We start from the raw sequence: 14,032 nt of genomic DNA, 5'->3' as shown, positions 1-14,032 counted from the left end.
TCACTACAACTTCGCACAACTAACCAGCAAGTGCACTGGGTCGTCCAAGTAATAAACCTTACGCGAGTAAGGGTCGATCCCACGGAGATTGGTGGTATGAAGCAAGCTATGGTCACCTTGTAAATCTCAGTCAGGCAGACTCAAATGGGTATAGATGATGAACGAAAATAACATAAAGATAAAGATAGAGATACTTATGTATATCATTGGTGTAAGAGCTTCAGACAAGCATATGAAGATGCCTTCCCTTCCGTCTCTCTGCTTTCCTACTGTCTTCATCCAATCCTTCTTACTCCTTTCCATGGCAAGCTCGTGTAGGGTTTCACTGTTGTCAGCAGCTACCTCCCATCCGCGCAGTGAAAGCTAATGCACGCACTCTGTCACAGTACTGCCAATCACCGGTTTGGTTCCCTCCCCTACCGGAATAGAATCACTCTTTTGCGTCTGTCACTAATGCCCAGTAGGTTACAGGTTTGAAGCACGTCACAGTCATTCAATCATTGAATCCTACTCAGAATACCACAGACAAGGTTTAGACCTTCCGGATTCTCTTGAATGCCGCCATCAGGTCCTGCCTATACCACGAAGACTCTGATCTCACGGAATGGTTGGCTCGTTTGTCAGGCGAGCACTCGGTTGTCAGGCGATCAACCATGCATCGTGCAATCAGGAATCCAAGAGATATTCACTAGAGCCTTGGTTGCTTGTAGAACAAGAGTGGTTGTCAGTCACCTTGTTCATAGGTGAGAATGATGATGAGTGTCACGGATCATCACATTCATCAAGTTGAAGAACAAGTGATATCTTAGAACAAGAACAAGCGGAATTGAATGGAAGAACAATAATAATTGCATTAATAGTCGAGGTACAGCAGAGCTCCACACCTTAATCTATGGTGTGTAGAAACTCCACCGTTGAAAATACATAAGTGATAGTGTGATCATTGGTTTCGGCCCCAGAGAGGGAACCAGAAGAACCAAGATGAAAATACAATAGTAAAAGGTCCTATTTATAAGAAACTAGTAGCCTAGGGTGTACAGAGATGAGTAAATGACATAAAAATCTACTTCCGGGCCCACTTGGTGTGTGCTTGGGCTGAGCAATGAAGCATTTTTCGTGTAGAGACTCTTCTTGGCGTTTAACTCCCATTCTTGTGCCAGTTTGGGCGTTTAACGCAGGGAATTCTGAGGGTGACTTTGAACGCCGGTTTGGGCCATCAAATCTTGGGCAAAGTATGGACTATCATATATTGCTGGAAAGCCCAGGATGTCTACTTTCCAACGCCGTTGAGAGCGCGCCAATTGGGCTTCTGTAGCTCCAGAAAATCCACTTCGAATGCAGGGAGGTCAGAATCCAACAGCATCTGCAGTCCTTTTTAGTCTCTGAATCAGATTTTTGCTCAGATCCCTCAATTTCAGCCAGAAAATACCTGAAATCACAGAAAAACACACAAACTCATAGTAAAGTCCAGAAAAGTGAATTTTAACTAAAAACTAATAAAAATATAATAAAAACTCAACTAAAACTACCAAAAACATACTAAAAACAATGCCAAAAAGCGTACAAATTATCCGCTCATCACAACACCAAACTTAAATTGTTGCTTGTCCCCAAGCAACTGAAAATCAAATAAGATAAAAAGAAGAGAATATACTATAGACTCCAAACTATCAATGAAACTAAGCTCCAAATTAGATGAGCGGGACTAGTAGCTTTTTGCCTCCGAACAGTTTTGGCATCTCACTTTATCCTTTGAAATTCAGAATGATTGGCTTCTTTAGGAACTCCGAATCCAGATAGTGTTATTGATTCTCCTAGTTAAGTATGATGATTCTTGAACACAGCTACTTATTGAGTCTTGGCCGTGGCCCAAAGCACTCTGTCTTCCAGTATTACCACCGGATACATACATGCCACAGACACATAATTGGGTGAACCTTTTCAGATTGTGACTCAGCTTTGCTAAAGTCCCCAATTAGAGGTGTCCAGGGTTCTTAAGCACACTCTTATTGCCTTGGATCACAACTTTATTTCTTTCTTTTTCTTTCTTTTTCTCTTTCTTTTTTTTTTCGTTTTTCTCCTTCTTTTTCTCTTTTTTTTTTTTTTTGTATTCACTGCTTTTTCTTGCTTCAAGAATCATTTTTATGATTTTTTAGATTCTCAGTAACATGTCTCCTTTTTCATCATTCTTTTAAGAGCCAACAATTTTAACATTCATGAACCACAAATTCAAAAGACATATGCACTGTTTAAGCATACATTCAGAAAACAACAAGTATTGTCACCACATCAAACTAATTAAGCTAGTTTTAAAGATGAATTTGAAATCCTGTACTTCTTGTTCTTTTGTGATAAAAACAGTTTTCATTTAAGAAAGGTGATGGATTCATATTCATAGCTTTAAGGCATAGACACTAAGACACTAATGATCATAAGACACAAACATGGATAAACATAAAGCATAATTTTCGAAAAACAGAAGAATAAAGAACAAGGAGATTAAAGAACGGGTCCACCTTAGTGATGGCGGCTCTTTCTTCTTCTTGAAGATCCTATGGAGTGCTTTGAGCTCCTTAATGTCTCTTCCTTGTCTTTGTTGCTCCTCTCTCTTGATCCTTTGATCTTCTCCAATTTCATGGAGTAGGATGGCATGTTCTTGGTGCTCCACCCTTAGTTGTCCCATGTTGGAACTCAATTCTCCTAGGGAGGTGTTCAGTTGCTCCCAGTAGTCTTGTGGAGGAAAGTGCATCCCTTGAGGTATCTCAGGGATCTCATGATGAGAGGGGTCTCTTGTTTGCTCCATCTTCCTCTTAGTGATGGGCTTGAGGTCATGCCTTCTCAGTTGAACCGGCTTTGGATGCCATAAATGGTTATGGAAAAACAAAAAGCAATGCTTTTACCACACCAAACTTAAAAGGTTTGCTCGTCCTCGAGCAAAAGAAGAAAGAAGAGAGTAGAAGAAGAAGAAATGGAGGAGAGGGAGATGGCTTTGTGGTTCGGCCAGAAGGGGAAGAAGTAGTGGTTTATGAAGGATGGATGTGATTGGTGAAGAGAAAGAGATGTTGAGGTGATTGGTGAATGGGTGAAGAAGAAGAGAAAGAGTGGTGGGGTTTATGGGGATCCTGTGGGGTCCACAGATCCTTAGGTGTCAAGGAAAAGTCATCCCTGCACCAAATGTTGCTCAAAATCACATTTTGAGCTATTTCTGGCGTTAAACGCCGGGCTGGTGCCCATTCCTGGCGTTTAACGCCAGGTTGTTACCCTTTACTGGCGTTTAACGCCAGTCTGGTGCCCCTTTCTGGCGTTAAACGCCCAGAATGGTGCCAGACTGGGCGTTAAACGCCCAACAGCTAGCATTACTGGCGTTTGAACGCCAGCTTCTTCTCCTCCAGGGTGTGCTATTTTTCTTCCTGTTTTTCATTTTGTTTTTGCTTTTTTCATTGTTTTTGTGACTTCTTATGATCATCAACCTACAAAAAAGATAAAATAACAAAAGAAAATAGTTAACTATAAAACATTGGGTTGCCTCCCAACAAGCGCTTCTTTAATGTCATTAGCTTGACAGAGGACTCTCATGGAGCCTCAGAAATACTCAGAGCCGTGTGGGAACCTCCCAACACCAAACTTAGAGTTTGGATGTGGGGGTTCAACACCAAACTTAGAGTTTGGTTGTGGCCTCCCAACACCAAACTTAGAGTTTGACTGTGGGGGCTCTGCTTGGCTCTGTTTTGAGAGAAGCTCTTCATGCTTCCTCTCCATGATGATAAAGGGATGTCCTTGAGCCTTAAACACCAAGGATTCTTCATTCACTTGAATGATCAATTCTCCTCTATCAACATCAATCACAGCCTTTGCTGTGGCTAGGAAGGGTCTGCCAAGGATGATGGATTCATCCATGCACTTCCCAGGATCTTGTCTCTTTTGAGGTAATTTCTGCCTAGACAAGTCATCCAGTTCCTTGGTGAGCAAGGGAGGTTCATCTTCCCAAGTCTCATTTCCAAATAACTTGTCATTTAGCTTCATGATTGCTCCAAGATATTTAGCAACTTGCTCTTCAGTGACATACTCATCCTCTTCAGAGGAAGAATACTCATCAGAGCTCATGAAAGGCAGAAGTAAATCCAATGGAATCTCTATGGTCTCATTTTGAGCCTTAGACTCCCATGGTTCCTCATTGGGGAACTCAGAGGAGGTTGGTGCACGTCCATTGAGGTCTTCCTCAGTGGCGTCCGCCTCCCCTCTTTCCTCTCCATATTCGGCCATGTTTATGGCTTTGCACTCTCCCTTTGGATTTTCTTCTGTATTGCTTGGAAGAGTACTTGGAGGGAGTTCAGTAATTTTCTTGCTCAGCTGACCCACTTGTGCCTCCAAATTCCTACTGGAGGACCTTGTTTCAGTCATGAAACTTTGAGTGGTTTTGATTAGATCAGAGACCATTGTTGCTAAGTCAGAGGTATTCTGCTTAGAACTCTCTGTCTGTTGCTGAGAAGATGATGGAAAAGGCTTGTTATTGCCAAGCCTGTTTCTTCCACCATTATTGTTATTGAAACCTTGTTGAGGTCTCTCTTGATTCTTCCATGAGAAATTTGGGTGATTTCTCCATGAGGAATTATAGGTGTTTCCATAGGGTTCTCCTAGGTAATTCACCTCTTCCATTGAAGGGCCTCAGGATCATAAGCTTCTTCCTCAGATGAAGCTTCCTTAGTACTGCCAGGTGCATTTTGCATTCCAGACAGACTTTGAGAAATTAAATTGACTTGTTGAGTCAATATCTTGTTCTGAGCCAGTATGGCATTCAGAGCATCAATCTCAAGAACTCCTTTCTTCTGACTTGTCCCATTGTTCACAGGATTCCTTTCAGAAGTGTACATGAATTGGTTATTTGCAACCATTTCAATGAGCTCTTGAGCTTCTGTAGGCGTCTTCTTCAGATGAAGAAATCCTCCAGCAGAGCTATCCAAAGACATCTTGGATAGTTCAGAGAGACCATCATAGAAAATACCTATGATGCTCCATTCAGAAAGCATGTCAGATGGATATTTTCTGATTAATTGTTTGTATCTTTCCCAAGCTTCATAGAGGGATTCTCCATCCTTCTGTCTGAAGGTTTGGACTTCCACTCTAAGCTTACTCCATCTTTGTGGTGGAAAGAACTTTGCCAAGAAGGCATTGACTAGCTTTTCCCAAGAGTCCAGGCTTTCTTTGGGTTGAGAATCCAACCATGTTCTAGCTCTGTCTCTTACAGCAAAAGGGAATAGCATCAGTCTATAGACCTCAGGGTCAACCCCATTAGTCTTGACTGTGTCACAGATTTGCAAGAACTCAGCTAAAAACTGGTGAGGATCTTCCCTTGGAAGTCCATGGAACTTGCAATTCTGTTGCATTAGAGAAACTAATTGAGGCTTAAGCTCAAAGTTGTTTGCTCTAATGGCAGGGATAGAGATGCTTCTCCCATAGAAGTCGGGAGTAGGTGCAGTAAAGTCACCCAGCACCTTCCTTGCATTGTTGGCATTGTTGTTGTTTTTCGGCTGCCATGTGTTCTTCTTCTTTGAAGAATTCGGTCAGGTACTCAACAGAGAGTTGTGCCTTAGCTTTTCTTAGCTTCCGCTTCAAGGTCCTTTCAGGTTCAGGGTCAGCTTCAACAAGAATGCCTTTGTCTTTGTTCCTGCTCATATGAAAGAGAAGAGAACAAGAAAATATGGAATCCTCTATGTCACAGTATAGAGATTCCTTGAGGTGTCAGAGGAAGAAGAGTAGAAGACAGAAGTAGGAAATTCGAACTTATCAAAGAAGATGGAGTTCGAATTTTGCATTAAGGGATAGTGTTAGTCCATAAACAGAAGGATGTGAGAAGAAGGGAAGTAATTTTCGAAAATTAAGTAAAAGATTTTGAAAAATTTTTGAAAAACACTAATTGATTTTCGAAAATAAGAGTGGGAAAGAAATCAAGTGATTTTTGAAAAAGATTTTGAAATTAGAAGTTAAAAAGATTTGATTGAAGACTATTTTGAAAAAGATGTGATTAAGAAGATATGATTGGTTTAAAAAAAATGTGATTGAGAAAATATGATTTGAAAACAATTCTAAAAGATATGATTTGAAAACAATTTGAAAAGATATGATTTTAAAAATTAATGACTTGCCTAACAAGAAAAGATATGATTCAAACATAAAACCTTCCTCAACAGAAAAGGCAAAAAATGTTCAATCAAATCATTAATTGTTAGTAAGTATTTTTGAAAAAGGAAAGAAATTGATTTTGAAAACATTTGATTGAAAAGATATGATTTGAAAAAGATTTGATTTTGAAAAACTTTGAAAACTTGAAAAAAATTGATTTTGAAAACAAAATCTTCCCCCTTTGCCATCCTGGCGTTAAACGCCCAGAATGGTGCACATTCTGGCGTTTAACGCCCAAACCTATACCTTTTTGGGCGTTAAACGCCCAACCAGGCACCCTGACTGGCGTTTGAACGCCAGTCTGTCTTCTTCACTGGGCATTTTTGAATGCCCAGCTTTTTCTGTGTGATTCCTCTGCAGTATGTTCTGAATCTTCAATTCTCTGTATTATTGACTTGAAAAGACACAAATTAAAAATATTTTTGGATTTTTAATAATAAGGAAAAATTAAAATACAACAAGAATCAAATAACAATGCATGCAAGACACCAAACTTAGCAGTTTGAACACTACTGACACTAATGCATATGAGACACACAAAACACTCAAGTCAAGAGAATTTAAAGGTTAGAGCTAGAAAATCATCAAGAACAACTTGAAGATTACTGAAGACACATGCACGAATGCAAAAACATGCAATTGACACCAAACTTAACATGAGACTCTAGACTCAAACAAGAAACATAAAATATTTTTTTGGTTTTTTTATGATTTTGTAATTTTTTTGTGCTTTTTTCGAAAATTATATGGAAGAGAAAATAAAGGTATCAAAATTCTTAATGAGAATTCCAGGAATCATGCAATGTTAGTCTAAAGCTTTAGTCTAAAGGAATTAGACATAGCTAGCTAAGCTTCAGCAAGACATTGCATTCAAGAGCTAAATTGATGATGACCAATCAGCTTTGGTGATGATAAGAATATCACCTTGAAACACTAGAATTCATTCTTAAGAACTCTGAAAAAAAAAAAATACCTAATCTAAGCAACAAGATGAACCGTCAGTTGTCCATACACAAGAACAATCCCCGGCAACGGCGCCAAAAACTTGGTGCACGAAATTGTGATCACTACAACTTCGCACAACTAACCAGCAAGTGCACTGGGTCGTCCAAGTAATAAACCTTACGCGAGTAAGGGTCGATCCCACGGAGATTGGTGGTATGAAGCAAGCTATGGTCACCTTGTAAATCTCAGTCAGGCAGACTCAAATGGGTATAGATGATGAACGAAAATAACATAAAGATAAAGATAGAGATACTTATGTATATCATTGGTGTAAGAGCTTCAGACAAGCATATGAAGATGCCTTCCCTTCCGTCTCTCTGCTTTCCTACTGTCTTCATCCAATCCTTCTTACTCCTTTCCATGGAAAGCTCGTGTAGGGTTTCACTGTTGTCAGCAGCTACCTCCCATCCGCGCAGTGAAAGCTAATGCACGCACTCTGTCACAGTACTGCCAATCACCGGTTTGGTTCCCTCCCCTACCGGAATAGAATCACTCTTTTGCGTCTGTCACTAACGCCCAGTAGGTTACAGGTTTGAAGCACGTCACAGTCATTCAATCATTGAATCCTACTCAGAATACCACAGACAAGGTTTAGACCTTCCGGATTCTCTTGAATGCCGCCATCAGGTCCTGCCTATACCACGAAGACTCTGATCTCACGGAATGGTTGGCTCGTTTGTCAGGCGAGCACTCGGTTATCAGGCGATCAACCATGCATCGTGCAATCAGGAATCCAAGAGATATTCACTAGAGCCTTGGTTGCTTGTAGAACAAGAGTGGTTGTCAGTCACCTTGTTCATAGGTGAGAATGATGATGAGTGTCACGGATCATCACATTCATCAAGTTGAAGAACAAGTGATATCTTAGAACAAGAACAAGCGGAATTGAATGGAAGAACAATAATAATTGCATTAATACTCGAGGTACAGCAGAGCTCCACACCTTAATCTATGGTGTGTAGAAACTCCACCGTTGAAAATACATAAGTGATAGTGTGATCATTGGTTTCGGCCCCAGAGAGGGAACCAGAAGAACCAAGATGAAAATACAATAGTAAAAGGTCCTATTTATAAGAAACTAGTAGCCTAGGGTGTACAGAGATGAGTAAATGACATAAAAATCCACTTCCGGGCCCACTTGGTGTGTGCTTGGGCTGAGCAATGAAGCATTTTTCGTGTAGAGACTCTTCTTGGCGTTTAACTCCCATTCTTGTGCCAGTTTGGGCGTTTAACGCTGGGAATTCTGAGGGTGACTTTGAACGCCGGTTTGGGCCATCAAATCTTGGGCAAAGTATGAACTATCATATATTGCTGGAAAGCCCAGGATGTCTACTTTCCAACGCCGTTGAGAGCGCGCCAATTGGGCTTCTGTAGCTCCAGAAAATCCACTTCGAATGCAGGGAGGTCAGAATCCAACAGCATCTGCAGTCCTTTTTAGTCTCTGAATCAGATTTTTGCTCAGATCCCTCAATTTCAGCCAGAAAATACCTGAAATCACAGAAAAACACACAAACTCATAGTAAAGTCCAGAAAAGTGAATTTTAACTAAAAACTAATAAAAATATAATAAAAACTCAACTAAAACTACCAAAAACATACTAAAAACAATGCCAAAAAGCGTACAAATTATCCGCTCATCAGTAGACTATCGGGTATATGAGTCGGAACCGACGACATTCTATGCCAAATGTACAGAATATGGTAATGGTTGTGACTGGTTGATCTGGGTTACCAAAATGCAGAAGAAGTACTGTTGGGAGATAAGGAGGTACAACGGAAGTCACACCTGTACAAGGTCTACTATTTCTCAAGACCATTCGAAGCTGGATTTGAAGACAGTTGCAGAAGCAATTAAGCCATTGGTAGAGGCTGTACAACTTCACTTCCTTGGTGCCCACTTCATATCGGTGTATAACTTTCTGCACTTCTTGGGAATCCTATTAAAAGCAGATGGTGTATACCGATTCGCACTCCGACGAGGAGGATCAGCTCTAAGGTTATATAACCTTTTCCTCTTTCACTTGTGGCCGTACCTATGAAAACACAACAAATGGTGGATCCTATTACTCAAATGGCTATTCAATATGTAATACAAATACAATTTCACCATAAAGCTACTAATAGAAATTAAGTAATCAAATACAAAAACAACTTTATTTTACTTGCACTGGGAGCTGGGTCCTCATCATCATTATCATCATCCTCATCCTCATCCTCTCCCCCATCCTCATCCTCATCCTCATCCTCATCATCTGGATGGTCTACTAGGTAGTTATCAGTCTCATCAACTGCCCTGTTACTCTCATGAATCAGACTCATCGGAATACGTCTAGGATTTCCACTCTGTATAATCCCTCCAATGCCTTCAGCACTTCTGTTTGAGTCAACAGACATTCTGCCACCAGAATTAGCCGAGGAAATGTGAACCCAAGGTCTCGAATCCAATGACCTCCTAGCTGGAGTAATCCCACCCGAATGTGCTTGATGGTCGGTCGGAATGTCAACATAATTACCTGAATGTGAGTGGTGCGACCCCGATGCCATGAAACCAAGCAGCTGACTAAATGAAGTTTGCTCTGGATACTCAAAATGTGGACCACCCAAATACTGTTGCTGTACCGGGACTGACGCTGAAAAATAATTAGACGGATGCGTCTCAGGAACATATGGTACAAAGTACTCAACCCCCTGGTGTGGCGGTATTACTGGCGGTGGTGGTGGAGGTACCGGATCTGGTTCCGGTTCCGGCGCTGGTGGTGGTGGAGGACCTTCTGAATTCTCTTCGAATACAAGGTTCGACAATTGCAAGTGGTCACCAAATGCAGCTCGGTACTAATGCATGTAAATTTTCAATGGATAATCTAAATGCACCAAGTCATCAGAGAGAGTGTGACTATACCGATTGGTCCACTTTATCACCCAAGAAGAGTGGGTATTGGCCCAACCTTGATTCTTAGGCCCAGTAAGAACTTCGCCGTGTGATGCACCTAGATTCTCTAGTTGATTAGGAACACCCTGTGTCAATCCAAATTGTCTCCTGACTCTATCAGATGCATGCCACTCGATGCATTCAAAAGATATAAGTGGCACTGTGGCACTCCAGATAACCGAATTATGATGGATGTCTAAAGGAATCACGTCTGGGTCGATGTTTCCAATGCCATATGCCTGCCAAACAAACTAGACACATCGAACCAGTCAGATGATTACACAACAATTAATTTACTATACAAGTTACATACGGTACTTGTATTTTACAACATACATGTCCTTCTTGTAGATCATCCAATAATCTCATGTAGTGCGCAAGAGAATTATATCGGTAGGCATAGTTTTCACGGTCCCAGCTACGCCACCTGCCATCAGACAATTCATTAGTTAACTAATCTTGTAAAAAACATAAAACAATTTCTATCATACATTTCAATGCATACTTTAATCAAACTTACCTGTTTGTAATTGGAAACATTCGGGGATTGCCGGGAATAGGCGCTAGAAATGGTAGCCGGATCCAAGCCCAAGTCAGCAAGAGTACCAACGGACCGTCCATCTCCTTGCAGTCGACACGAGTTGTCCTACACAATGATTTATACAAGTGTGTCAGGCATGCCGAACCCCAACTAAACTGTATGATCTGATGAAAGTTACGGAGCAAAGGTAAAAATTTCCAATGAACAGCTGAACTCGCCTTATCTCCAAACATAACTGTCCCAAATAACAACATTATGTGACACTTTACATACATCTGAATATGCTCAACATCATTCAACACTATACGATCTCTCAAACCCCTAAACCATGTTAATTTTATAAAGCTCCCTCTACATTCCGTCTTCCTCGGTGCAACTCCAAATTGGTGTAAGCACTCGACTTCCAATGCCTCAAAACTACTCATGGTCGGTCCTGTTACCGGAAGACCATTTGTCGGCAGACCGAGAATCATCGCCACATCCTCCAAGGTCACGGCACACTCACCAACTGGAAAGTGAAACGTGTGAGTTTCAGGCCGCCATCTCTCAATCAGAGCATTAATCATTGCTGACTGACATGGAATAAATCCAATTTGTGAAACATAATAAAATCCTGTCTCGCGTAAGTGTGACTCAACAATTTGGTTGTATGAATCCGGCGGCTTTAAATGATCACACAGCAACATCCGTGAACCCTACAATATCACATTTCTACCATAAGTCCCAGTATAATATAACTATATTCTCAAAAACACAATTATCGTTACATGACCATTATAACTAATTCCAACATAATTGCATTCCAAACATACGCAGTAAATCTGTTATACAAAAATCTTTCAATCATATTCATTACCTTAAAACAAAAATTATTTAACCTTAACTAACTAACCAGAATAACCTCACGACTGATAAACTATTTATTCGTAAACCAGCATACTAATTTTATTATTGTTATTATTACTCATAAAACAACATACTAATTTTATTATTATTATTATTATTATTATTATTATTATTATTATTATTATTATTATTATTATTCATAACACAACATTACAATTTTCTAATTTAAGTTTAGTTACTACTAAGTTATTCTCTAAATTTTAATGAATTAAAATTCATTTATTATTGATCATAAATAAAATAATTTATTAAATTTTAATTATTAATCATAATAAATTATTAAACTCAATTACTACTACTAATAATAACTACAATCTACTTTAGGGGAGCATGTACAGGATCTGATTTCATTAGTTCATTAACTAAAAAAAATTATTATTTACAGCTTACCATACCATACCATACCATACCATACATACATATATACATACATACATACATACATGATTAATTTCGATTTTAATTTCTATTTCTAACCACTTAATCATACATGCATACGTACATACATACATATATACATACATACATACATACATGATTAATTTCAATTTTAATTTCTATTTCTAATCACCTAATAATAAAATCATACATACATATATGATTTCATTAATCTCTACTTAATGCTATTATAATATATATTTCTAATTAAATTTAATATTTATCACTATTATTATTATTAAATCAGATTATTAAAAAATAAAAATTTACATAATTTGGATCTCCAAGATAATTAACAATGTGAAGCTCTGGTTGATTTACTTCTTTAATTTTTGGTCTTCTTGACATTTTCTTTGAATTCTTTTCAAAATCTGTTGTGGTCCAACAATGGTGTGCAGCAAGGATATAGTGGGGTTGAGGTGGGGTTGAGGGTGTTGAAGAGAGGGAGACGAAAGTGAAAGAGAGTGAAAGGGATACAGTTGAGGGTGCTGAAGAGAGGGAAACTAAAGTGAAAGAGAGTGAAAGAGAGTGAAAGGGATACGGATGAGGGGGTTCTTTTGTGGCAAGGGGGTCACGGGCAACCGAGGGAACTGCATGCGTGACGCGTGGCCAAGGAACGCAAATCGGTGCCACCGATTTGTGCACCCTCCGTGACCTGGAATCGATGCCTCCGATTTCCTTGCAACCAATCGGTGCCACCGATTTTTGCTACACAGCCGTCACAAATCCGTTAAACACCAATAATCACCATATCGCTGCATAACTCCATCAATGGCGTCATATCTAAATTAAAAAACTCCAGAACTCACCTACATACAATACATTTAAAAACTATTTTAGGTTTTATTTTAATATATTACTAATAGATAAATATATAAACTAATAAATTAGTAGATATACGGTATTTTTTAATTTCTTTTTATTTATTATATATAATTATTACAATACCAGATTAGTAAAGATGACGAGTATATGAATATTTTATTCTTTAATTGAAAAATTTTGAATTTAAGTTTTATAAATGAAAAAAAAATATTTTTTTATTCATATACATATGATAAAGACTATTTTAAAAATAAAATAAATATTAAAGGTTATTAGAATTTATTATTTTTAGTTATTATTTAGTTATTAATTTAATTTTTTTTAGTTTAATAGTCTAACAATATTTTTTATTCTATATTTTTAAATATTAATAACTAATTGATGAATAAAAATAATAAATTTTGATGATTCTCTAATATTTTTCATAAAAAAATACATTAAATCTATTTTTTCTAATTTCTTTTTATTATATTAGATAATATTTTTATTATTAAAAATATTATTTGGTTGAAAATCTCACTTTTTTAATTATACCGATATTATAAAAATTTTTTTTTATTCTCAGAACCAAAAATTTTATGTTATAATGTATTATAATACTTGTGTAATACTTGAAATAATAGGACGAAAAATAATAATTTTAATGGTTAATAACATTAAACTAGTCTAATGACAACTATTTCCTTAATTTAAACACTAATATATATTTCATTACAAAATCTAAATTAAACCATTATACTAGTCTAATGACAAAATTGTATCTCCAGAGGTCTATTTTTTTCAGAAAAAGAGACCTATAATAGATTATTGGTCAATGGTCCTAAATCCTAACACAGTTAAGTTAGCTGAACCAAGAATCATTTATAAGCAATTAATGCTACAACAGTACAGCCCATCAAGAGGGGACACAATTTTTCGACAAGACAGGTTCATAACACACCATGTTCTGAATTTTCTGAAATGCACTTCAGTTATTTCTCCTAACATCTCAACGTTTCTATTTTTTAATTGGTATCTGAATGGCTATTATTTACGGTATATCAATGTAAAGTCAAAAATACTGGTACATGTGAAAGTCTTTCTAAATTATGATGCAAAGACACTTATTCGAATATGGAATATGATAAAATACAAGACATGCAACACACACAAATTTAAAATTTTCAAAAGATACGAAAATATTATATATATAAAATATAAAATATTTT

This window comes from Arachis stenosperma, chromosome 7, assembly GCF_014773155.1.
Source record: "Arachis stenosperma cultivar V10309 chromosome 7, arast.V10309.gnm1.PFL2, whole genome shotgun sequence".
NCBI classification, from domain to species: Eukaryota; Viridiplantae; Streptophyta; class Magnoliopsida; order Fabales; family Fabaceae; genus Arachis; species Arachis stenosperma.
The sequence above is the reverse complement of the archived record's forward strand: the minus strand, read 5'-3'. Positions refer to the sequence as shown.